We start from the raw sequence: 26240 nt of genomic DNA on the forward strand, positions 1-26240 counted from the left end.
TAAAATCTATATCTATAAATTATATAAAACTGTATGACATTATATTATTATAAAATATTGTACAGATCATTTATATTCTAATTCAAAACGCCGATCTTTCTGAAGGAAATATTTTATAACATCGGAATAGAAGTAGGTACTTAGGTGATTGTTTTAATTCAATTAACAGCTCTTTCTCAATGACAGTCATTGTTAATTCAGAAAGGCGTTCTTGGCCTTGTGTATTTCTTAAAATATACGTACCTACCTACCTATGAATTCGATTTAACGCTGAGAAAGCACGCTCCGTGGAAGAACTACCTAGGTACCTACTAGCAAGAATCGTAAATACCAAAATATGTGCAAGTTTCATCAGAAGGCTTCTTCTAACCAATTCTCATTCATTAAATCGATTAATTCGTAAACATTACAATTAAAATTTGGTTTATGTGACTTAATGCACAAATCGGGAGTTGGTTTTGATGAAGAAATTTATTGTTGTTTTACAGTAAAGTTTAATGATTTTACCTTTCCCCGCTGAGCACAAAGCAAACCATCACAATTTACAATACAATCTGTGTCGCGACACTTATTTTATCACAAAATTCGAAAAACTTAACCTAAATTACACCGGTATAATCACGCGCTAAACTATACTAACAATAATATTCACGACGTTCGTTCGCGCGACGCGCAATCGTAACTATCTTCACACTGTTAAAGCCCGGCTTTGTTGGCCATAGATTTTGCTATAGAATTCTATAGATAGGTATGTAGCTACTTCAACGAAATTTCATACGTTAGAAGAGATAAGCGCAAAGCCCGGTAAAAGCCCACGAGTGCAAGCGAGAAAACTATATGTCACTCAAGAAGGACACCGCACTGTTTATACAAAGTACGACCTTATTTAGATAGCAAGAAGGATGAAATTAAAAAGTTTGACTCGAATTCGACATTGTTTGTAGGTGAGTTTTCATTGAATTTCGGAGCAAATTTTGAATTGCTCGTTGCGCGCGAATATTCAAAAGTGAATTTGGGTATTTTCCTGTCTCGTAGCGAATTCCTTAGGCAAGCCGGGCTTTTCGGCTTGTATGAACGTACCGCCACTGATTACAATCTATATTTATCTGCGTAATATGGAACTCCAATTAAACGTTCTTAGCATTCCATTTGGTCAATCGGCTATTGTTTCTTGATAGGCGTTTAATGATCCTCAAAATATATCAATTATGGGCAGGCACATTGTACCAAAAGCAGCATGCACAAGTTTTAGATTCGTTTAGTTGTAAATTTCATTTTGTAAGTTCAGTTGTCTTTCCAAATATACATGAGATATATTTTTTGACTGGTTTTGTTTAATTTGACGATAAAATGTCAAACTTTTTGTTAAGAGTTTTAACATTATTCAGTATGTACATATTGTACAAGTTTGTGAATAGTCGAGTGTTATTATGTTATAAAGCTGATTTGTTTGCACATTACAGTAATTTTGAATGGTTATTTTCTTCGATTTTAAGTACTTACTAAACGTAAGGTCCAAGCCCATTAACATCGTGGTGGTAACGAGGTATTTATGGTCATTAAAATGTGACAACAATGTAAGGCGCGGCCATTGTGTAATAAAAAATGCCAAGATACACAGGATGGGTGTGCCTAATAGCTCCTAGTGCTTGATGAACCAAAAAATATTATATTAGAAAATATATCCATCCGGTATATTAACAAAGGGCCTTTAAATGAGCCGAATTATTTTCATTGAATCGTATGGATCACAATGGACAAATCGATTTTGACAATCAAAACTAGAAACATTTTCATTCAAACGCATTGTCTACGTATAGAAATAAATTTTGCCAAGAATCCAACATTTCAATCATTGCTCATAAATTATAACAGTAAATAGCAGCACATTGTATCGCGATGATTAATTAGTATCCAAATATAATTTGATTCTAGGGCGTAAAATCTGCCAAATGAAAGCCCTTGTTATACACTTGTCAGTATTAATTAATTTTGATTTTCACAGCTCAGCTCATTACAAATTATTTTATGAGAGGTGTCCCTTGCATTATGCAACCCGGCTATTTCTTAGGTAAATAGTTATTTTGCTTTTTGGTTCGTACTTTTAATGCACCTTCATGAATTTGAACAATAACTTCTTCAAAAACAAACATTTTGGAGCATCAAACATTTTACAAAATTAAAGTGGGAGTCCCCACAATGAGCGCATCTTTCGCTTTACGCAACACTTTTAATTGGCCAGCACTTTCTAATGAGTTACAAATCTGATTATCCGTGTGTCTCTTGACAAAAATCTTCCGGTTACAAATGTTATATAAACTGCGGTCGCCAATGACGCGGGATTCCGGCAAACTTCCGCCGCGCCCATGCGGTCGCCGGCGCGTAAACAAATGCCATGCCATCACCCCTTTTAGACGTCGCTCGCTCTGGGAACAAGCGGATTCATCTTGAGTTTCGATTGCACGCTTTTGATTTTGGATGCGAATATGTGGATAGAAGAAAAAATATATAGTAAAAATATAATAGTAAAATTGATGGTTCTTGCCGGGGTATTAGTAGATAAACTACATTACCTTCGTTCGGAAAAAAAAATCAAAATTCGTCGTTATTTTTAACTTTTTTTCAGTTAGGTTTAGGTATATTATTAAATAAAATGATCTCTACTATCCGTTCTTCATTCATTCATGATTCATTCATTACAACGTACCGTTTTGCAAGAAAAATGTATTATCTACCTACCTCAGTCGACCTTAAATGGTGCGACTCAATGAATCTACTTTGCATGTTTCTCATCTTCATTTCCTCTATTTGGTACCTGCAGTATAGGAAATTCTTTATTTAACTTGATTTAAAAGTACAAAACTGTAAAATCAGATAACGATTTATCTATGTAAATAGCGTCTTGTTTTTCCTATAAAAATAGAACACACGTTTTATAGTTTACAAATATTGATTTTTACGATCTTCAATATTTTATGCCACTATTTTTAACATGATCTTGCAGTTTTAGTACAATTTTACTGACGATTTAAATCATCTAGGTACTTTTGACGAAAAATTCCATTCTCCACTTAATAATATGTAGTTGTAACGTCATAATATTAATGATAATGGTGATACGTTTTGCATAAAAAATGCCGAGGAACCGTGACGGAATCGTAATTAATATATATACTTGCGGCTAATGACAAAAGTCTGATTACAAGCAATTAGCCCGTCCGATTAGGGCCCTTCTGGCCTCCTCCACTCAAGCGACAGCTCAAGCCGAGGTTCGTGGTCCCCGTCAAGGGGGGACGCCCTTGTGCATGTCGCTACCAGGGTGAACCTTCAGTTCACCCCCGCGTCCGCGTTAAAATGTAGAAGCCCTTCTGGCTAACATTGAGAAACACCTTAATAAAGAGTACAAGCAATTAGGTACTGCGGTATCAACGTGTTTCTCAAAATGTTGATCCAGATTGCATAACACAAATGCGTCGGCTCAAAATTTCGTCACCGCGGAAAACGCGCTGGCCCATTAAATTGTTTTATTATGAACCCGACGCCATTTTGTTTATTTTTGGCCGATGTTTAGGTGTTTATCTGTTGGGACTGCGTCCAAAGAGTAATTAGTAAGCTTAGATTTATTTTCGCTGTCCTTTCTTTACGAGATTTAGTACACCTTAGACGACTTTTTCTTTTCAGAAAATTACATCCGCTTACATGTTTTTGGACGTGTGACAACACAAGCTTAATATTATTCAAATTCAAATTCAAATATCTTTATTTGCTCGTATATTGTTCATAAGGTGTAACATAAATTTTTTTTATCGCATATACTGACATTTTAAATGGCGTGCAAAAATTTACAAATTAATACATTCAATAAATACAGTCAAATTATAAAATACATTAATAGACAATTACAAAATTACACATTAAATACATTAATAAACATTGACAAAAATTATGTACCTACACATAAAATTACAATTAAATTAAGATTCATATATTAATGAATGAAATAAATGATTCATATGTTAATAGATCACTATGAATTGAAAAATTCATAGTGATCTACTAACTTTTTGCTGATGCAAAACAAAATCTTTTAGGGAACATACCTTTATTATTTTATTAACTGACGAGTTAGTGACTTATATAGGTAGACTGTCCCTTACGGCAAGAGTACACCGGACTTAAATTTAGCTAAAAATTCAATTACAAATTTCTTTTTGAATATGAATGATCGTAGTTCTAAAGGCGTAGGTAGGTACCTATCTCGCCTACGTCTCCAATTTTTCATTCGTGTTGACAAATGTTATTTTTAACACAGATTTTAGTCTTTCGCTTTACGATGAAATTCGTGGACACGAAAACAAAAGTCACAGTTATAAATTATAGTTGTTAACATTCCCTAAGAGAAAAATTTTCCATTTACTATACAAAGATAGTTATATTTCACGTTTTTTACCTATTCATTCAAACCTTAATGTTACATTAGGAGGAAATTTCTCGATGAACTTAAAAATAAATCTATAACCTACATTTAAAGTATTCGACACTAGGATAGTAAAATGCTGTTACGTACCGATTTCCATAATAGGCAGCGCACGATCTGTCGTTATATTATTAACAAGCCCACTTACCTGACTTCCATTTATACATTTTTATTAAAACATTGTACAAATTTGTAAAACACCATTTTTAAGTTTACATATAGGGATAAAATATATACAATTAACCAACTGTGTACAACTATGTACTTACGTAAAATAGTGTAAGAGCATACCTGGTGTGTACACACATTAGGTACCTAGAAGCCAATTCGATAGCAAAATTGGTCTTATATATGCGTATTAATATCTAATATTGCATAATTGTATTAACGACTCGATTTTTACCTAATAATTCAACCTTTTATCCCGTTTATTTTTAACATCTCGTCAACCTTGATATGTCAACAAGTATGTTGCTTTAATTAATATGATAATTAAATTAAAGCGTATATAAATTATCTACAGGAAATGCAATATTATCGTCAGATTCGTTTATTGCGTCAAGAGAAGATCCTATTTCAAGGCGGATTTCCCGTACCCATTGATTGGAATTGCGTTCTTATGATCTGACGTTATGTCAGAATATTAAAAAAAATATTGTTAAATCAAGCTCTTTACAAAATTCTTACATGTCAAAAAAATAATAGGTAATAAGAGAACGTTCACAAGAATTGGTTCATAAATACTCAGTTACAGATAAAATCAACAAAGTTATTGTTTATCTCTCATAATGATTTGCTCTAATATTTGTATCAACAATTCTAAACTCGTTTTAGTGCAATCCATTCACTTTTTAGTATTCCGCTGCCACCAAAGTGACGCATGATATTGTTTTTCTAGTTTAGATCAGTGTGAGATAGCGGTGGCCTTAATGCAAAAGGATGATTTATAAAGTAACAAATTGTGTGACAAAACGTGTTATTCATGTTCTACACGTTCAATGTTTTAAGAAAACGTAACTGTTTCGGATTATTTATAAATGCAGAAACTTTAAATTAGATTGTTTTGTTGTTTCATCTTTGATGTATGAAACAACAGAAATCAGAATAAGAAACAATAATTATTAAACGCACTACCAATTAAAAAGTAAAAGCCAGAGCCCACGTGTCCGCTGTCATCTCAGTGTTCTAATTCTAAAATTAATAATCGACTTAATAAAATGGTAACTTCACACTCGGTTCCACATATTTTCACTAGCAACACCGAGATCGGCGTGGGAGACAAGCACATCGACCCCGCAGCTAAAAATACCCTGGAACCACGCATTTTGGATCTCCCTATGCTAGTCTTAGATGTCTTTTAAATAGTGCATTTATTGAAGGGACCATTTGCAATACACAGGACACACTCAAGGAACAGATTTTGTTGGACGAGAAGAAATTAATTCAACTCATCGATATGTTAATTTTCATGCTAATAATGCATGCTTTAAGTTTGAAAATACAGATTCTTAGTGCTTCATATAATGTTATATAATAATGTAGATATATTTTAATGATCTCGGCGATAATCATATCTGTATTTCTTGTTTTATGGATGCTATATAAACATCTTCTACCGTGTTTATAGCTCGAGAATTTAATAGGTCTTAATCAGAATGCATGAATGACATTTTAATTGCAAAATTTGTGAACGAGAAATATAGGTCAATGATAGTATTATTTATATCTTCCAAGAAACAATTTATGAGAAAATGGCAATATACTTATTATTTCGGGTAAAGTCATTATCTGTCCCAATAAAAACAAAATTTTATGAGGATCTGTGGAACGTATTGGTTTTTTGACAACATACACTCTACAAGCGACCCCCCGCGATTTTGTCCACATGCTTGGAGGTAAAGAAAGCTTTTTGTCTATAACCTATGGCTTGCAGCTAACATTGGCCGTTTGAACATTTGTTTCAGTAATTTTATTTAAAAACAAAATAAGATTACTGATTATTGATTACCCACGTTTTAATTTGAATTTCGAATGTTTGTAACACCAATTCGAAGTGTAAATAAAGGCCAATGTCATTTAAACAGTGATAGCAATTGAATAAGTTCCACTTGCAACGAATCAACGTTCATTAGCGATGATAAAGAATGATAATTACACTATCTCGTGTCCATATATAATTGCCAAATAGATCAAGTGATTGAACCAAACTGACAAACTGTATAGGAAATGACAAAGAATCGATTTAAATCAAATTGAGAAATGTGTTTCGAAAAGAAAGTTCGCCGTTGGAAGTGTAGGTTGCGTTGGTATTGGAAAAGATGAAAAAAAAAAAAAAAAACAATACCTATGTAAACAACAGCAAATATTAAGCGTTAGAATAAGAGATAACAATCGAATATTATAAATTCCCACTTGCGAATTAACATTCATTAAGAACAGCAGCCAATGATAATGACACCGCTATCTCGATTCCTGTTATCCTCGTAAAACGTTCATAACGACGTCCTGTTCTATTCCATTGTATGACATCAGCTTGGATTTGTTCGCGATTTTATCGCATTTTCATGACCCGTGACGTGAGTGCAATCCTTATTCTTATAAGTAGGCTACCTATAAAGTTCAATTTCAAACTCATTCTAGATCTCAAGTTTTCTAATCAGTGTTAAACCAGTCAAGAGATGAACCTATGTCTGAAGTGACTGCAATAGTAAGCAACATTATAAATAATAATACTTTAAAAGTGGGACAAAAGGAAATACTAACATCATTTACCTCTTATAAATAATGTAAACCAAGCAGTATTGAAGAACTAAATGTAAAAATTACGGTTGCACGTGGAAGATGTTGAATATGTAGGTAATTTTGGAATTTGATCAAAATTATGAGTACTGGGCAATATGCAGTTGAGAATATAATTTAGGAAGAGATAAAGTTGAGGGTGATCACATGGGTACCTTATTGAGTTCAGGCCTTAGCGGAACTCGGCCGGCTGATAACTTTCCCGACACTAGGTCAGTTCAGCGCGTCTCACTTAACGGTACAATCAGGTTGTTGCCGTCCGCTACCACGTAACAATTTGTGATTGCAGTTTTGAAACGTTTATTGTAGCGATAAAGGGACAAGCGATCGAATTCGGACTTTATGACACAAGAATAAGATCAAAGTTTCTTTGTCCCTTCATTCGATTTTGCCTTGAACTTGCGATCGACGAAGCGTGTTCATATAGTTTTATTGTATATCTTTAATTCAACTTTTTCCATTACGGATCGGTTCCGGAATATCATCATAACTGTAGTGTGATGGAGGTTGATTTTCTTAGTATTCTTTTGTTTCCAGGTCCGGTGGAATGTTGTAATTATTTACTAGAATTGTTAATGCTATGGCAGATTAGGTTTCTTGCTGCAGTTGTAATTATATAACTGACAACAGAACTATAATTAACTCAACATGCATGCCCAGGAGTTTTATTGAATGAATTATTGAACAGATTTTGGATTATGCACGTCTACTAATGAGTAGAACGCACAAAAATGTTCGTATAAAATGTTTTCTTTTTCTTATGAAGAGGATGCGTCGTCATACATATTAAAAGAAAATAAATTATGCTAGAGATGTATTCAAAAGCCAAATAAAAAATACAGCTGCCTCTTATTTAAATCCGTTTGTTAAATAGGTTTCGCATAAAATTGGTCAATGATGATGTCATTAGTGATAATAGATTAGTAATAAAGTAAACATGACAGAATTGCCTTAACTGCTTACTTGTAGGTGTACACGATGGTTCAATTTTTTTGCATTGAGATTATTATGAAATCTGACTTTTGGAGATCTGCGTTTTTACTTTTTTTGATATCTGCAATCGTTTTCTAGCATCAAAGTCGAACTATGTTTTAATATTTTTTGTAATGTATATCTACAAAAAATGTTAGCTAGCGTAAAACATAATTATTCGCTTTAACGACGTGCCTATGATTTTAAAAGGCATTTCTTTAAACTTTTATAAACGATTCAGACTTTCACAACCGCCGATGGCCAGTAATGGTGATTAACTGACACGTTTTGTATTTCTTGTTATTGCACCGACTTAATCATAGTGTTCTCAAAGTGATAAAGTAGTTAAAAAATGTAATTTATTAAAAAATATATCAAGAAAAGCAAGAATAATAATTAATGAAAATGTTAAAAGTAATCTGATAAGATCAACTGGGTAGTTAATCATAAATCACTTTCACAAGGATTACTTCTTTCTATATTATTATTCTACAGAAGTTCTAATAAAAACGATTTCAATTACATAGTTACACGTTGAAATGAGTAAATAATGTACAAGTCGTGAGGGTTCATATAAGCTATTGTTTTTTGTTACGTCTCGCCTATAATAATCTACATAATATCTACTGATTTTTTTATAAGAATGTTGAGGAGAATGTATCCACTTCTGTTAACATTGTTTGTCAATTTTGCACTTACTACCAATTATAAAAATATTTAGCAAGATTTTATTTCCAAGCTCTAAGTACATATACTCTCAAAATCCATATATGAACCTATTCTTATACCAAACATTGAGGTTAACACTTACTAATTTTCAAATCCTAGTACGATATCTATTCGTTTAAAATCAAATGAGGCGTCTATTTAACATAACAAAACAGTTTGTTATTCTGTAGCGGCTCAACAGGTGTTTAATACCGTATACCTGGAATTTAGCCCGGCTTTGTATTCAATAGTGTGTTAGATTTTGTCGTAGATTCGGGATATAAATAATTAATATATTTTAAAGCTTGGTATTACTTGTTAAATAAGTGTATATTTATCGGTGTCTTGGATTAAATTAAAAATTATAAACACTACTAAAATTACATACCCATTAACGAACCCTTTATATTCACTCATACCATAGTATAAAGAGAACTATGCTATACTATGTTTATACGGTACAATAATTGTATGTAGTAGGTAAATACACGTGAACATGAATTAAAGTTGCTATAAAAATAATTGATGTAAACTGTGATGTAAACGAAATAGGTACGTAATAGGTTAACAAAACATGATAGAAACACCAATTATGGAAATGCTGTAATAATGAGGTAATCTCAAACCTTTTTTTTTCGTAAACTTTGAAGATAACATGAATCATAACATCAATTGAATTGCTTTATTTATTAACGAGATGACTGTAACAATTGGAGAACCCAAATAATGTGCTCGTTTATTCTCAGTTTAGTCATAAAGTTAAAAAAAAGCATCGTGAAAAGACGGATGTTTAATTCTTTGATGTATCTATTGATTGGTAAAATACTGTTTGCTTCTTAAAATAATATGTAGATAGTGTTTCAGTATGAACTACATTAAATAATTTTTATTCATTTAGAAAATGTATAAAGATATCATCCTTTTCCAGTATTCACTTTATCATAAAAGACGACTTTTCATGCTATTCATTTTCGCTAGATGTATCATACATTTTAATAAACACGTGACTATCATCATTCTCAAGTAGGTATTTATGAATGTGTATTTGTAAACATAAAATGTTTAATAACAATAAATAATTGTCGATAAGATAATAAATTCTCGTAGGTTATATTGTATTTTAATCTTTATCGCTAAATTAATTAAGATATTGATGTGATTTTCATCGTAAAATTATTAAGTATCTAATTTTGATCTCTGATTACCTACAATGTGGAAGCTTTTGAAAAACTGTAAATCTTATCATATTAATATAATATGTTTCTAGTTATTAATAAGGCACTACTATCCTATAATTTATTTTCAGCAAGCGGTATATTATAATAAAGGGTGCGCCCTCGTTCATGAAGGGATCTCAAGTTACAAAGAGCATCGTTTGTGCCCTACCAATGCCCTACCGACTAGCAAATTGACTGCAGATGTTAATGCAGATTATATTACGGCATTTCTTCATTCTATTGTTTTATGTATTTCCTACTTAACTGGTAGGAAAATTATTAACATTCGAAGGATAGGTATTGTAAATCGACTTTCAATAACATTACATTTTTTTGTTATTTATTGACACTACATTACAATAATAACTTTGGAAATAGATATTACCTTACTTACTTACTTACTTACTTACTCCTGCGCTGAAACCCCGAAGTGGGTCTTGGCCTCCGAAACGAGAAATCTCCACCTTCCCCGGTCTTGAGCGGTCACTTGCCAATTGTCACTGGCTCGATATTATACCTTGTTAAAAGTTATCTAACTGACAAATATATTATTTAGGAAAGCTCTTTTGAAACTATAAAGTAGATAATAGTTTTCACATTATCACATAAGGTGCAGAATATCTGCAAAACGTGACCTTCCGTCCACTTATCCCTTTATCGCCGTGACATAATCTGTGAGGTATTTTGTTCTAAACGATACAGCCAGCAAAATCACCTTTTATAGTTAACAGGGTTATAAAGACAAAGATCAGATGATCAAATGGAAGGACCATTAGGTATTTATAACAATTTTATTGTTCAAGGTATATTGTCGACTGCATGCAATTACTGCTTCCTTAGGGCTTAGTATTGTGTCATATAATACGTTTGTTACATTGTGGGTTATATTAAAAGTTCTATACAATAATAGTAGTATAATAAAGTATATTGTTTAATAGTTCTGCAGGATTAGTCTGTTTTAATTTAACATAAATTTTGTGCAACTTTTAGGAATTTTGACTTACGCAAATTCTCATAATTCAATTTAACCAGAATAGACTCATAAAAGTTATGATTTGTTTCAACTGTGCTAAATTAAATTTGGTTCTGTATCACGTTTGTACCTACTGCGTATATTTTATCGTCTTAACCCAAATACTGCAGCGGCCCTAACTGTAAGTATCGCTATGCAAATTGAGTTCCATACAATGTATTATTTGTCATCAAGAAATGTAGACTGAGGTTTCGTAATTTGTCACAAGCCTCACAATGGTCCATTCGTGTGAATTACAGCCTGTGGTTAGAACTATCAGTCGTTCATGTGTTGTGTCTGATTGTACCATTATAAATATTATATATGTGGGAAAGTAACGGGAAAACTATTTTACTGTCTACTAGGAGAATAGCAAGCCACGATCCTACTCGAATGTGCATTATTATGATTCATTTTATTCCTTAATCAAGATTTATATAAAAGCAAGATTTAGGGATTCGACTGCTGTGTGGTCTGCTGCTAGTTAGAGAAGAAGAAGAATTTTTTGGGTGATTTGTATACTTCATAAAATAAACACTTTGGTCATAATTTTGTTAATACACTTTCAAATTAATAGGTTAACTATTAATACTGTGAATTGAATAAGAACCAATTTCATGAACAAATTAACCAATTACTATTAATTGACATTTTCTATGACAAAGTCCACTTAATTGGCAGACGTATATGAACGTTCGTTAGCAAAATCAGTTGTTCAATAAATATTAAATCATAAACACATTCATCAAATTAGTTATTAAATTATTATACTTCACTCGTATGTATGTGCAAAGGTTTAAATTGGCTTTATTAGGAAAGGGATGTATGCAATGACCTATCTGAAAGCCTCCATTAAGTTTTACAATTCTTGCCTTGTTATCACACGTTTCATTTATAGATAATATTTCCATTGTTCTAAAAGCTAAGATCTCAGCCTTACTAAATACTTCTATTATATTATGGATCTTGATAAAGGCTCTAATGATCGGCTGCTTCTTTAAACAAACCGCGGTACCTATATCTTTTAAACATATTACATAACTCAAAGTTATTTTTAGATAAGATAGAGCATTATTGATTTTTAAGTTCCCTACTATTTGATGTGTAGATAAACGGTACACATGAGGGTTCTTAACTTCTAATTGCTCAATACTTCAAGCGATACTTGTAAAAATATAGTCGAGAAAAGATATAAAAAAATCATTCATGTCTTCTGTATTATGTGTGTAGGTACTTTTTGTGGGTTGGTTGCCCCATAAAAATTTAAAATTTAGGACAGCAACGAAAAGGACAACGTGTAGTAAATAGGAAAAAATCGCCATCACAGGATTCATTTATATTTATATATTGTAACATAAACAATTCATCAACACAACAATTATTCATGACATATTCCATATCAATTACCTAATTAACAACAACTTCAACATTTGTTACATAAATAAACATGCTCTTAATGGGCATCTGAAACAAACCACTTCAGAGTCCACATTACATAATTGAGACATGCACTACGCGCAGAATTAGATTCCCTTATAAGGGTAGGGGCCGTGTCTTCCACCCACACTGCATCAACCAAATGTCCATATTGGTCATGGCTGACTAAGACAAGAGCGAATCGGCTACTTTGTTACAGCTAGTGAACCGTGGGCGATCAATTCACCTTCGATATTGAGATAATCTATCGTAGGCGGATACTTATTCTAGAACTCGAGGAAGAGTGATTGGGTTTTGCAATTAAGTACGTGTAGGTTGATATTGAGTACTCTTACAAGGCGCTTGCATAATAGTCCAGTATGTAACACATGTTGACATGCACATGTGATCAGAAAGGGATGATAAATACGTAACATGTATGGCCTGAATGTCACATAGAAAGTGTTTTTATATTATAAAAATAAAAACACTTATAATATAATATAACAATGTTTTTATATAAAGCATTGTTATATTATAAACTAACTTACCGCCCGCGGCTTCGCCCCCTTTGTCTAAAACCTAATAAATTATATACTAAAACCTTCCTCTTGAATCACTCTATCTATTAAAAAAACCGCATCAAAATCCGTTGCGTAGTTTTAAAGATTTAAGCATACAAAGGGCCATAGGTACAGAGAAAGCGACTTTGTTTTATACTATGTAGTGATAGTGATAACTCAATTGACACAAGATTTATTTCCATAATTCGATTGTTAGCCATTTCTTATATTATACTCTGCCCTTCTTAGACATGATAATTTATAAACGCAGCTGTTGAAATTTTGTCTACCTTATTATACTCTACCTATAACGTACGTATATTAGCTTTTAGGTATATTATGGTGTTCCAATTTTCCTTAAACTATAGGTATGATAAGCCAAGCATAATGTAGGTTATTTCCTTAATTACCCGGTTTTAACAGTCCATTTCTACCCAATATGTTTCGGCTAGATACAAGCATGGTTTTATGTCTTGACCAGTGTCTCTTACTGTTTAAACATTAGAGAACAAAACAGCAGTTTACTCAAACATAGTATTAAGCCCACGAATATAAAGCCCTTTATGTAGGTACAATCGAGCCGCCAGCTACCGTCGGCATTGCCTTTAAATAACTAATTACATCTCAGCCAACCGAATCAATTGAAGGCGAACCTAACCCCACAGTTATTTTAATTACCATTTCTTAACTTGAGTGTTTTATGCATTTTGGTCTGAGAACTTCTGTTGAAATTATGTAAGTTGAAGGGTTATTGGTTTTTTTTTCATAATATGATGACTAATTGGAATAGCTCTTTTGAAATAAGTGCAATCTTAATAGATGGAAAAAATTATCTTATATATAAAATTCTCGTGTCACAATGTTAGTCTGCATACTCCTCCGAAACGGCTTGACCGATTCTCATGAAATTTTCTGTGCATATCGGGTAAGTCTGAGAATCGGCCAACATCTATTTTTCATATGTACCACGGGCAAAGCCGGGGCGGACCGCTAGTATTATGTAAATGTAAAATGGATTATGAAAAAGTACCTAATTAATTTAACTTCATAAATTCAAAAAATATCAATAGGTACATGATTACACTAATATTAGACACTGGTATTCCGATTACATCATGACATTTTTTTTTTTTTTTTTTTTCCATTTTTATTTATTTATTTATTTTATTAAAAACTTTTGGTACACATACAGTAAAAATCTTACAAAATTACAATGCAATTTATCTTTCTTAATGCCTTATACATGGTTATATATATTATAAAACGTCTTTTTTAATGATTTATACAGGAAAAATTCTTTTTTTGGAGATTACATTAAAACAGATTTTTTTTTTTATCAATTATCTACCTATGACATTATTAACAAAAGATGTAATTAGAAAATATTAGACATATCCATTTTAATGATGATGATTTCTAGCAAATACATTACTGAGATAACATTTGATGACCTTAAATTAAACATTATATCCTTTTGCTAATGACACGAATATTAAAATCATAAATCCATCCTTGAATCATAATATATTAAATTTTGTAATAAGTCACTCCGGAAACATTATACTAAGGGAACCTCGTATAAAAAATAACCGGCGATACATTTAGTGCGATTAGTAGTAAAATCAATTCCTTTTGAATAATCGTGTGCGATAAATTTGTTTAGTAATACAAATGACTTATAAAATATATTGCAAAATAAGGATAAATTGATTAATGTTATTTCATGCAATATATTTGCGATTAAAGACAACGGTCATCTTCGTGGCACAACGGATTAAAATCCCATCGTTTATACATTATATCGATTAGTTTTGAACATTTTATTAGCGGCATAGAATAATGGACATAATGCATGACGAATGTGACAAAAAAAATGTTGATTGACGTGTAATCGAAGGACCTTTGAACTTTTTGTGATGTGGACAAGCGCCGTAATCAATTAGTGAGTGCTAGGCCCACGGGAGGTCCGTGTACCTCTGCCCTATGATTAATTTACGGACCTTTAGTGACCATGTTTTGACGTCTTGACTTACAACATACAAAGCGCTGAGTACTCCCATACATGGCTGAAAGCAACATTGAAGTTGACTTAATAGTTTATATAACGTCACTATTGACTGATGGACTGTATAAAAAAACATAGCTGTCACTTTGATGTCGCAGTGTCTTTGTTATAACAAGTCTATTATGCGGGTTTACCTGAAAATTAAATAATAATTAACAATCCGTATGATAACAATATTTTATATTCATTTAATGGTGAAAACGATAAAGGCAATCTATATGCAAAAGTAAAATTGATTTAACATTACAATGGTCACATTTATATATAGGAAAATATTAAATAAATTCTTAGATTTTCTTATAACAATGAAGTAATAAAATTAAATAAGATAATTGATTTAGAGATTATGCATCATTTTGTCAGCTTTAGTATTTGTCACGATGATGTAATCTGTTCGAATCGAAATAACATTGCAATACCTGCTGGGTACAAGGAATAGGTACCTACATGGAAAAAATTATATATTTGAAACCTTTAAGAATACTAAAAAAAACCCGGGCAATTTCAAGCAATAGAAAACACGACATATCATTTAAGTAACGAATACAACAATCCTTGGGATATATACCTATGAACATACGTAAAAACTCATGCGTCCATTTTACTTATAAGGTTCCTCTATATAGGTAATAAGTCTTTTATTTAAGTATGATTTAAATTGTGGTTAGGGGTACCTACATAACGTCTTTGTTTATCAACATGTAATCGCTTAAACTTGTTCCACCTGTGTAAAATGTCGCCTTAGCACATCATGAATTCTCATAGAGAATATTGCTGCCAAGGATAACGTTTACATTAAAATAATACTGCTTCATTGCCATTAAGCAAATGAAGCCTGGCATTATAATGCATAAAACGGAATAATTTCTCAAATGTGGCTATTTCAATAATAACTGGGAACCTCGCCAACCTAACTTGTTGGTATTTGCTAGGAAAATTTCCATAAATAAAGTTTAAAATTCCAACAAATCGTTAAATAAATCTCGTAAATACTTTTTAATAGCTACAACGAAATACTTGCACTGTGTCTCAATTTCTTATAAGATTAGCGAAGATTTACGAGTCATCAATTTTGCTCCAAAAACGATGTTTGTACACAATGTTACTAATAAAATCTTTCTAGAATTATTTAGAGAGATAAACAATCATAATAATTACATTATCCAAACTTGTAGTAGAAGTATTGTTATTGTAAATAATATAGTTGAAGAAAATCTTGAAGCGAAATCCTATGATATATAAAAAAGCTAGATACGTTACCCGCTCTCTATTTTTGGCAAGAAAAAACTCAGCTAAGTGCCCGAGTTTCACTTAGTCACGCACCATTCAGCGTCGTGGCTGGACGTTCTTTTTATATTTTAATCGGCAGTTGTTATTACGAAGTACATGAGTGAGACATGTATATCTCTCGTGCGTGAGAGTGAAAGAGAGAACAACTGTATTGGTGATAATGCGTAAGTAAGTAGGTATGTATTAATTACGCTGTTTTTTAGTGCAATGATGTTGGCGTATGCCCCGTCTACTAGTATAATAGGTCATTGGCGAAATCCATCAGATTTGGAAAAACAAACGCATTTCATCTTAATTTATTATATTACCACTGTATTTCATTTTATGTTTACAAGAAATCGTAAGAATCTACTTTATTTTAGGAGCTGAAAATATGTTATCTGTTGTGTAAATATAACATGATTTGTAATTCAATATTGCAAGTGGAAAAAATAGTTTATTAATATTCAATAGTTACATTTGCAAATGTCTTGTACACGTAAGCATTTATTTCGCAATTTAAGAAGTCTGCTACTTATAGTTTAAGTGTTTTCTATAAATATTTATTCAGCTTGCGAGTGTTTGAGGCTAGTGATATAATATTGTGCAAAATTTTATGTTTCTGATACGTAACTTATTAGTTTACAGAGACGAGAAAGTAAAAGCTCGTTGATGCTGCTATTAACATAAGGATTTATGGTAGATAAATATAATATCATCTGATAGATATCATAAATGAGTGGAAAAGTAATCTATTAACTACCATTTGTATCGTTGATCGAATAACTGCTTTCTTCGCAATACCTAATACCTACCTACATAGATTTTTAAGAAAGTAATAATTAGAAATTATTGACTTGCATTTTTCGTGAAATCGCGTCGCGAAAAATGCGTGCTCGCGTTGTCTCTGACAGCCTGTTAGTTTTATTCTATCCATACTAATGTAATATTATAAATGCGAAAGTAACTCTGTATGTCTGTCTGTTACTCAATCACGCCTTTACTACCGAACTAATTTGCATGAAATTTGGTATAGAGATATTTTGGTACATGAGAAAGGACATAGGGTAGTTTTTATCCAGGAAATACCACGGGAACGGGAACTATGCGGGTCTTTCTTTGACTGCGCGGGTGAAGTCGCGGGTGGAAAGCTAGTATCTTAATAAATGATTAATTTGCGTGTAACAAAAACTTAAAGTAGGTACGTATACAAAGCTTCGATTGGATTTATAAATAGATTTATTGGTAACATAATCAATTTCATTCAATTTAACTAATCGTACCGCTTAATTACCATAACATGGTCAAATTCACGTCTCAATGCTTTAAATGACACATCAGCACCTGGTACAGTCATGGTATGGCGTGGGCGGAATCTGATAGATATCAACTACCGACACCTCATTATTATGTATTCGTCAAAATCGAAACTGACGTGACGTGAAGGGTAAATAAAACCTTTGAAGTGTAGGTGATAAATGGATTGTTATTGTGAGCGACTATAGAATATTTGTATATAAAAATGTTACTTGTATAACTTTTACCTACCAACTTTACACCAATATGCTCTATTTGTAAAGTAAGTAAGCTCAATTTAAATGGTCTTATAGGTAGGTACTATAAAGTTCAAAAATAAATATATAATAGTAATTTAGGTACTATAAATATCAAAAACGCATTTACATTTTACACTAACCATAGATTTAAATGTGAATATTTTCTGACTGTATTACCTACCACAAGATGTAGTGTTATTAATGATTAGGTTGACAAGCGTTTTATTACCTGTACCATGCCTGTACCTGCCAAGTGCCCGAATTATCTATTGTCTCGATGTCAAAGTTCCATTATGTATTAAATATTATTGCGGGCGGTAAGATTTATGAGCCGGTGCTCGAAAATGTATTATTTCATTCAGAATAGCTCGTTTTATTAGCTAATTTTGATCCAATATGGATAATGCTAGTCATATTTTATTTAGCATTCTATTATATAGCAAATAGTTTCGCTGTTTATAGTAAATGGTTCTATAACTAGTTTAAACTTAAAATTACTAGCGATATGAGTTAACGGGTTATAGTCATATTTTATAATTAGATAAACATTTTAAAAATTATACGTAAATCTGATGATAGGTATTTAACTTTTTTGAGACATACGTTATTAATTATTAAAGGACATAATAAATCAATTTAAAAAAATACCAAGAATTTCTGTCGTATATTTTTTATTATTTCCTTATTTTTTCCGCTCTAAATTCTTTGACACAGTTCGGATCAATCGCAGTTTATAATTAATTAGCGTTTAACACCGGACGTTATAAACTATTAATTATCCATAGAATCAATGTTTACATAAAATCATACGACGAAAAAACATCACACTAACAAAAGTTTATTACGAAACTTTAACGCGACTTTGGCAGCGCGTTGAATAGTTTTCGCCACCATAAACGCGTTCTATTTACACCGTTTTACAAGTAAACCGTGAAAAATAAATATTAGACGTTAAATCAGTTAACTGTTGGTTTACTTCAGCGATTTTATAGCTATAATAAAAGAACCGTCAACCGCGCACCGTTCATGCTACAGCTGGATCCTAAAATTGTAGGTCGTTGTATCCAGAGCAACTGTCTTGATTCTTGGTATTCGACGTATAGGTTACCTACTTGTAGATATATAAAATTATCGTAAGGATAGAAGGCCAGTTTAAACTTGGATTTATTTAAGACTCAGTGATAAATTATGTCTTAAACTTATAAGTTACAAACAAAGGAATATACTTACATCAGCTGCGTAGACGGTTGTAATAAAATTATTAATACTCAATAATAAATGCTTTCTATAAACATAATACAAAATTAACAGTGACAGAGCCATAACATCCGTGTCTCCGGCATTCGGCTGTAAACCTCGCTATTTTAACACATTCGTCAAATACGCATAAATTTTCACGTACTAAGTACCTACATTAAAGTGGAAGCATTTCGCAAGCTCTCTTGAATATCGCTTGCCAAATACGCAATTGAAACATTACACTGTTCAATTTTCTTACGGAAACGTTAAACACACTCAATATTACAAACATACTTACCTAATAAATACCACGATTTGTACCTGTGTCAGATAAATTACAAGCAAACAACGAACTGATTTAGAAGGTACTACAATAATTCTCGACAAGACTCAATAATAATCTGCAACTTTACAAATAATGCAGAATTGTAAATGATCACAATTAATTCCTTTAACGACATCTAAAACGTATGTACGTATATATTTTTTGCTTCGCCTCGTGTCCTTAACATGTGGTCATTGAGAAATGACTCACAATCAATCTTATTTCGTCACCATTCTGAGAGGAATCAATGTCATCCCACACATTGTGGTGATGAATAAGTTTTCGGAATAGAGTATCAATTTTGAAAACTTGTGAGATGTGAATAGAATTAACAGAATTCAATTAAGTTATTTATTGTTTCATTTCAAAGAATTAATAGAATTAGGTTGCTACGGAGTCAATATTTGTCAAAATGAAGCTTTTTAATATGGTTTGCCTATTAATCTCTTTATTAGAAACTAGCGGTCCGCCCCGGCTTCGCCCGTGGTACATGTTTACGTTTTCTCTACATAAGATCCATCCTCGTACTTCAAGAAATATAATAAAAAAAGAATTATCAAAATCGGTTCAGTCGTTTTCGAGTTATGCGCTTACCAACACATTTTGCGATTCATTTTTATATATAAGAAGATTACGACTTTATTAGAATTATTATTTATTAGAAAGTACTTTGTTGTATTACCTGTTAATCTGTTGTATGCTAACGCAGAGCGATTGCCTCTCAAAGACGCGTTTCGGGATCGTAATCTCAAAAGCTATGAAAACCAATCAGTTGTGATTTAGTCTAGTTCATTAGAAATTTTATATTAAATACTACAAAAAATATTTGTTTCGGCTATTTTCTGTTTTCTTATAAATGTTTTGTTTGAAAATTTGTAATGAGTCAATGCGTCATTACGTTTGACCGTATCGAAATTATCGTATTGTAACGAAATATAACAGAAACATGTGACGTCATGTAACAAATAACAAAATACAATAGCTCAGTTTAAAATAAATGTACAAACATATTTGGAAGGAGGATAAGGATAGGATGGAAGTACTGACTAATAGGCGGTAGAATTTCCTTCCTTTCTATAAATTTCTTGTTAGCGTGATGACAGAATTATTTCAGTGACTTATTCTGGTATTTCACAAAATAACAAACTATAGCGATAAACACAAAATATGCTCTTGTATTGTCCTGTAAGTTTCTTCTCACTACGTGATTGATTGAAGAAGTAATTAAAAAGTACTCTTAACATAACTAACTACATTCTCATAGTTTCTAGATTCATAAAATATATGAATCTAGAAACAAGATACATACGGACTTTTACTTCTAAAGCAGCAAATATTAATTGAATCATAACGAAGATAAAATATCTCCAGTTAGCGTACACGATACTTACACGTAATTTAAATAAATGATATTTAAATGTAAAGTTAAATGATGTCTTATTTAATGTAGTCGGCTTCCTAGTCACAACCGTTTGAATATACATAAGGCATAAACATAACAACATGAGCACTTGACATAGTCAGCAGGAAGTATGTTCTTCTATTGACTGAAAGTGACCGGCCTGTTTAAATAACATGCTTAAATGTTCTTGAAACAACATTTACCTAGAGTGGTTCCTTAAATGAGTGCTGTAATAGCATCTAAATTATATTTGATCTTACATTTTGCGTTCGTACTCGTTTTTTGTGAATCATCGTCGAAAACAGGAATATCATTGTTTATTTATGCTATGCTTTATGATTCCGTGGCTACCATAAATCCGTTATAGCAAATTTCTATGCCAGTGCAATTTGTTGCAAGGAAATATTGTTGTGATAATGTTGTGCAGATACGGGCATGGGCATGGCATACGTCAATATGAGTATCTGTATACTGTTCTATTTATGGCGGTAAGATATTATGGATATTAATATTTGTTTCCCGGTTGATTTTAATAAGAAAATGGTTAAAATGTTCGTTCTTTATTGAAGTTGTACAATGTAATAAAAATAATACGAGTGTATCTATCCGAAAGTTTATATTCTTTGTGTGCTTAATACTGCTTAGTTATTTGTTAGTGTAAAGATCACAATCTTACTTCATGTTAACAAAAAATCTGAAAATAATTAAATACGCATAGTATCTACCACTTTATCCAATACACTTGCGTGATACAAGTCATGTGCCAATGGAAGCAAGCTCGCCGGCTCTTTACGCATCGCTACTCCACGTGTGAAAATTCCCGTTCATTTTACATTGTTCTCATTTCTTTCCTCATTTGTATTGCCGGCTTTCAAAACCTTTTACATGCTAGCTACATTAAGGCTTACAACTATTGTACCCTGAAAGTAGAGTAAAATAAATGTATTCAATTTTATGAGGGTAATTAAAGGGTTACCCATGTTATTGAAACGTTTTCTTTTACATGTTTAAGATTTTTTATCTGTCCCACTATCTGGGCACACGTCTGTAGCATCTATTGTCTATAAAATACATATACCTATAGAAAGTATTGCAAAAAAGGAAATCTACTTTCATGTGTAAGTCGTGACAGTGTCGTTGATAAAACTAACATTGTTATCTGTTATTAGTATACTTACTGTTGATTTTTCACTGCACTACGGGTATTCACCCTAGTATAGGTATATAATGCAAAATGTATGAAATCGTATGTATTTCTTATTTTCAAAACAGACAATCCATAAAAAACCGGATTTTGAAAATACAACAACGGAACTTCTATTACGACGTTTAGTATAACAACTCAAAAAATTACCAGAATGATTTTAGGTACATTAATTAGTTCGCTTTTGTATTCTATTCTTATTCTAAAATACAACTTAGTAATGTAGCTGGCTATAATTGTAAACTAGATTTAAGGAATGTTCCTCAAGGTTTGCGCAAGGAACGAAATTCTTCCATGACACTACACACCAACGCTTCAAATACATATCTTATAATAATCAATTAAATTTCTAGGCACTTACACTTTTATTAAGTGTGTAAATATGTTTTTTATTTTACCTATGATAACAATAAACATCATCTACTTTGGAACAACGAGTCTCAAACAAATTAGAGAGTCATATTTATATTTCAATTAAGGCGTATTCTGTTATGAGCTAAAAACTTGTGGCGGTATTTTATCATTATGACATGCGCTACAATGCATCTTGCTTACCTGCTCCAATTGTACTTGTCTTGTATAATTAACGCACCATGTAATTCCAACGTCTAGACGCTAGCTTTTACTCTTCACTACCACGTTTCGTTGATTTATAAAGCGAGAGCTATTATTTAATTAATGTGATTTAATTTTCCGCGAGTCGACGGCAAAAATGAAAGTGATCCTGAGACTGAGTTAATAGCCGCGTATTGATTAATTATAATTGCAAGACACTGTGACGTAAATAGATAATAGATTTTGCGATACCAGTGAAGGTATTGTGCGAAATGCCAGTGCTATTTTTTTTAAGAATTCGGGTAAAAGCCCGAAAAATGTTTCAAATGGTGAAAAAGCAGAAAAACAACTAACGTTGCATACTTCTCTAGAGATGTTTACATGTCTTTTTTATATAGTTTTATTTCCTTCTTAGAACTTTAACCATGGGTTTACGTATTCTTGACTGCTGCACTATTTACTTTTATTTCATTTTCTATTATGTACCCATTTAGCCAATCCAGTAAAAATGTGACTTTTTGTTAAACTGATTTATGTATTTGAGTGTGATAAATCATTATGAGATAAATGTTTTTAGTTTAATTAAATTATTTATGCTGTGTGCGTGAGTCATAAATGACTATTGTCTTATTGTAATAAAATATATGCACTATATATAAATATATAAATAAAAAGGCTACCAAAACAATTATTTATACAAGCCAATGTTTCCCTAGCTAGGTTACTGGGCAACCTGTGTTTAGGAGAAACAGCTTGCCTCTAAAATAAATACACAAAAAGCCTCTTAGCAAGTACTTAATTATTATAAATTAAAATTGGTTACAATAGGGAGTAAGAGAAAAAAAAAATATGTGTAAAATTTAAGGTGTATAAGAGAATGCGGGTGTGGCGAATGAAACTGTACTGCACTAACGATGTATATGCATAATATTATAAACGATATAATTATTTCAATTCAAGTGTAGATCTAAGTATAAAAGTTAAACTTACAAAAACATATTATCATATTTATATTAATTTTTAAAAGATATTACCTGCCTAAAAATAGAATCTCTATGAATATTTTGTATTAATGAGCGGTAAATTTCCCTCAAAGTCATGAATAAAATATACAATGCATTTAAATTCATAAATATTCATTCTTCGAGAGATATAGAACATATTAGGTAAATAATAGGTTCGACTACTGGAATTACAAGCATCCTATTATGATATACTTGCGGTTGCCTACCAACCACCTAGTTATTTTTGTGGTCGCAATTGGTTTGTCATTTTAGAAGATAACTAAATACTTGTTTTTTTTATTTATAATGATATTTTTCATTTGATTCATTTATGTATATTGTATGTAAACGTTAAAATGATAAATGTACTCATCTTTATCTTATTATCTTTCGAGTTAATATCATTGAACAAATAAATGAAAACTGGGAGGAAAACCCTAGACAATGCTATCAGATATGAATCATTATGTGAAGAGAACGTTTACCTTTGAATATTTTTTATTTAACCAATAAATCGCTTTATCTCTGTTTGTTTCTATTGCATAACATTAACTATATTACTGGGTTAATAATCATTCTTTACCATATCTAAATCATAAAAATGTAACTATTTCAAATCAAACGTTGAATGAACAGCACGTCTTTAAACGTTCCACATTCATACAAGTTTCAAAGACGCGTTGTGAGTTGTGACATAACTTCAAAGTGACAATATGAGCTACGTTGTATCATGTATGAATACATTAATCATAAATTTGAATGCATTAATCATAGAGCGTGTAATGATGGACGGAAAACCTCAAGATCACCTGCGTCAACAAAGCCTTTTATATATGGTGCTGGCATAGATATGCTGAGGAGCGTCTAGCGGATAATACTTGTGAATCTTGTAAAATTAAACGTTTATTGCAATTTTGGTACCTACTATTTTGGTTCTTACCTACTGACGAATGCTAAAATCGAGAAATTGTGTATAAAATATATTTGCCCATTTTACAAATCCTCTATATTCTATCGCATGAGAGAATACATCGATTTCTTCCGAGCTGGAAGAACTTAATCATTTCTAAATTTGAACGAAACCTTTAAATTTACGGTTTATTAATGAAAAATCGCCTTTTACAGTATTATCTCATGCATGGCCTCATCTGTTTGACATCTCTTTAAACTTGACGTTTGTATTGTTAAGTTGTCCGGTCCGTTTTGACACTCGTCAACGTCACGTTTCAAACTTACGACTTTAAGTGATTTGCCAAGTTCGCCTTGTAATGTCTGTAAACGTTTTAACATTGGATTTAACCAAGATTTAACCATATTGGATATACAGAAGCTTTATTTCTGATTTTTTTTATAATCAACTGTTATAAGTGTAGGTTTTGATGTATGTACCTAAGGCCAAATATTTTTACACAAGAAATGAGCACAGGATATTGAAACAAATTAGAATTATCATCATATATCATATTATGCTCACAAATAAACAAATTTAATAGGTAGATACTAACAAAATTTCCATTCATTTTTTGCATAAAAAGAAACATGCAAAGCAATGGCGAAATCATGCCTTTAAAAAGTGACATCGTTATGTGCGAAGGTAGCAATTAAATATATAATCCGATGATCAAACGAACTCCGTTGCGGGTTAATGGCTTGTTTACTCTCTTCTCAACCCTTATATGGCGTGAAAGCCTCCACATTGTCGTCAGACCTCAATGGGCTCCGTATGGACACTCGAACATGTATCGTTTGATACCATGTGAACCAAAAACAGCTCATACATTCAACAAAGAATTCAGCTTGGCTTCACCGTACCATATGCCATTTGAATATATCAATTCAGATGCATTAATGTGCTCTGTAGTAATTAAATCACGTTAGAATTATCTAGATATATAGATATATAGATTCTATATAGATATCTGCGTGTAGGTTGTTTAATGTGCAGTTGCAACGAACCAAGATCTGACACACTTTTTATGCATGAGATGTTACAAAAACAGATGGTCGTACAATTATGTAGGTACTCCGGATACTAAGCGATGACTCATCACTTATTTATCTGGATAAGGAAGATATTGAAATTCAATGTTTATACAACGGTTCCCTTCATGTGAGATCGTTAAAATTCTTGATGGAACCATTTACTTTGACCGTTAATTGTGAGCTGTGTAATGTATAAACGCGGAAAAAAATTATACGTTTGGCGTGAAATAAAAACAATTAATTTACAGTACCTATAATCTTATTTAGTTCATGCCATTATGTGATTGTTGAATAATTCTTTCTAATAGCTGACCTACTAACGTTTTGTTTGTATAACTCTGTACTCTTTGTGTTTAATTCTGTCTGTATTCCTGGAGACGTAATAGAGAACTCATAAATGCAAATTTTCAGCGCTCCATTAAATTTTATAATTTCCAGTGAACATTTGGGCGGACGTCTTAAATTATCGTCACT

The 26240-nt window shown here is 31.8% G+C and overlaps 1 protein-coding gene across 3 annotated transcripts in view; it reads left to right on the top strand.

Moving 5' to 3' along the window:
- Positions 1-26240, top strand: part of LOC123694785 (protein held out wings) — a 64957-nt gene that overhangs the window by 17690 nt on the left and 21027 nt on the right. The window lies entirely within an intron of this gene.

The sequence above is a fragment of the Colias croceus genome, chromosome 10 (assembly GCF_905220415.1).
Source record: "Colias croceus chromosome 10, ilColCroc2.1".
NCBI lineage: Eukaryota > Metazoa > Arthropoda > Insecta > Lepidoptera > Pieridae > Colias > Colias croceus.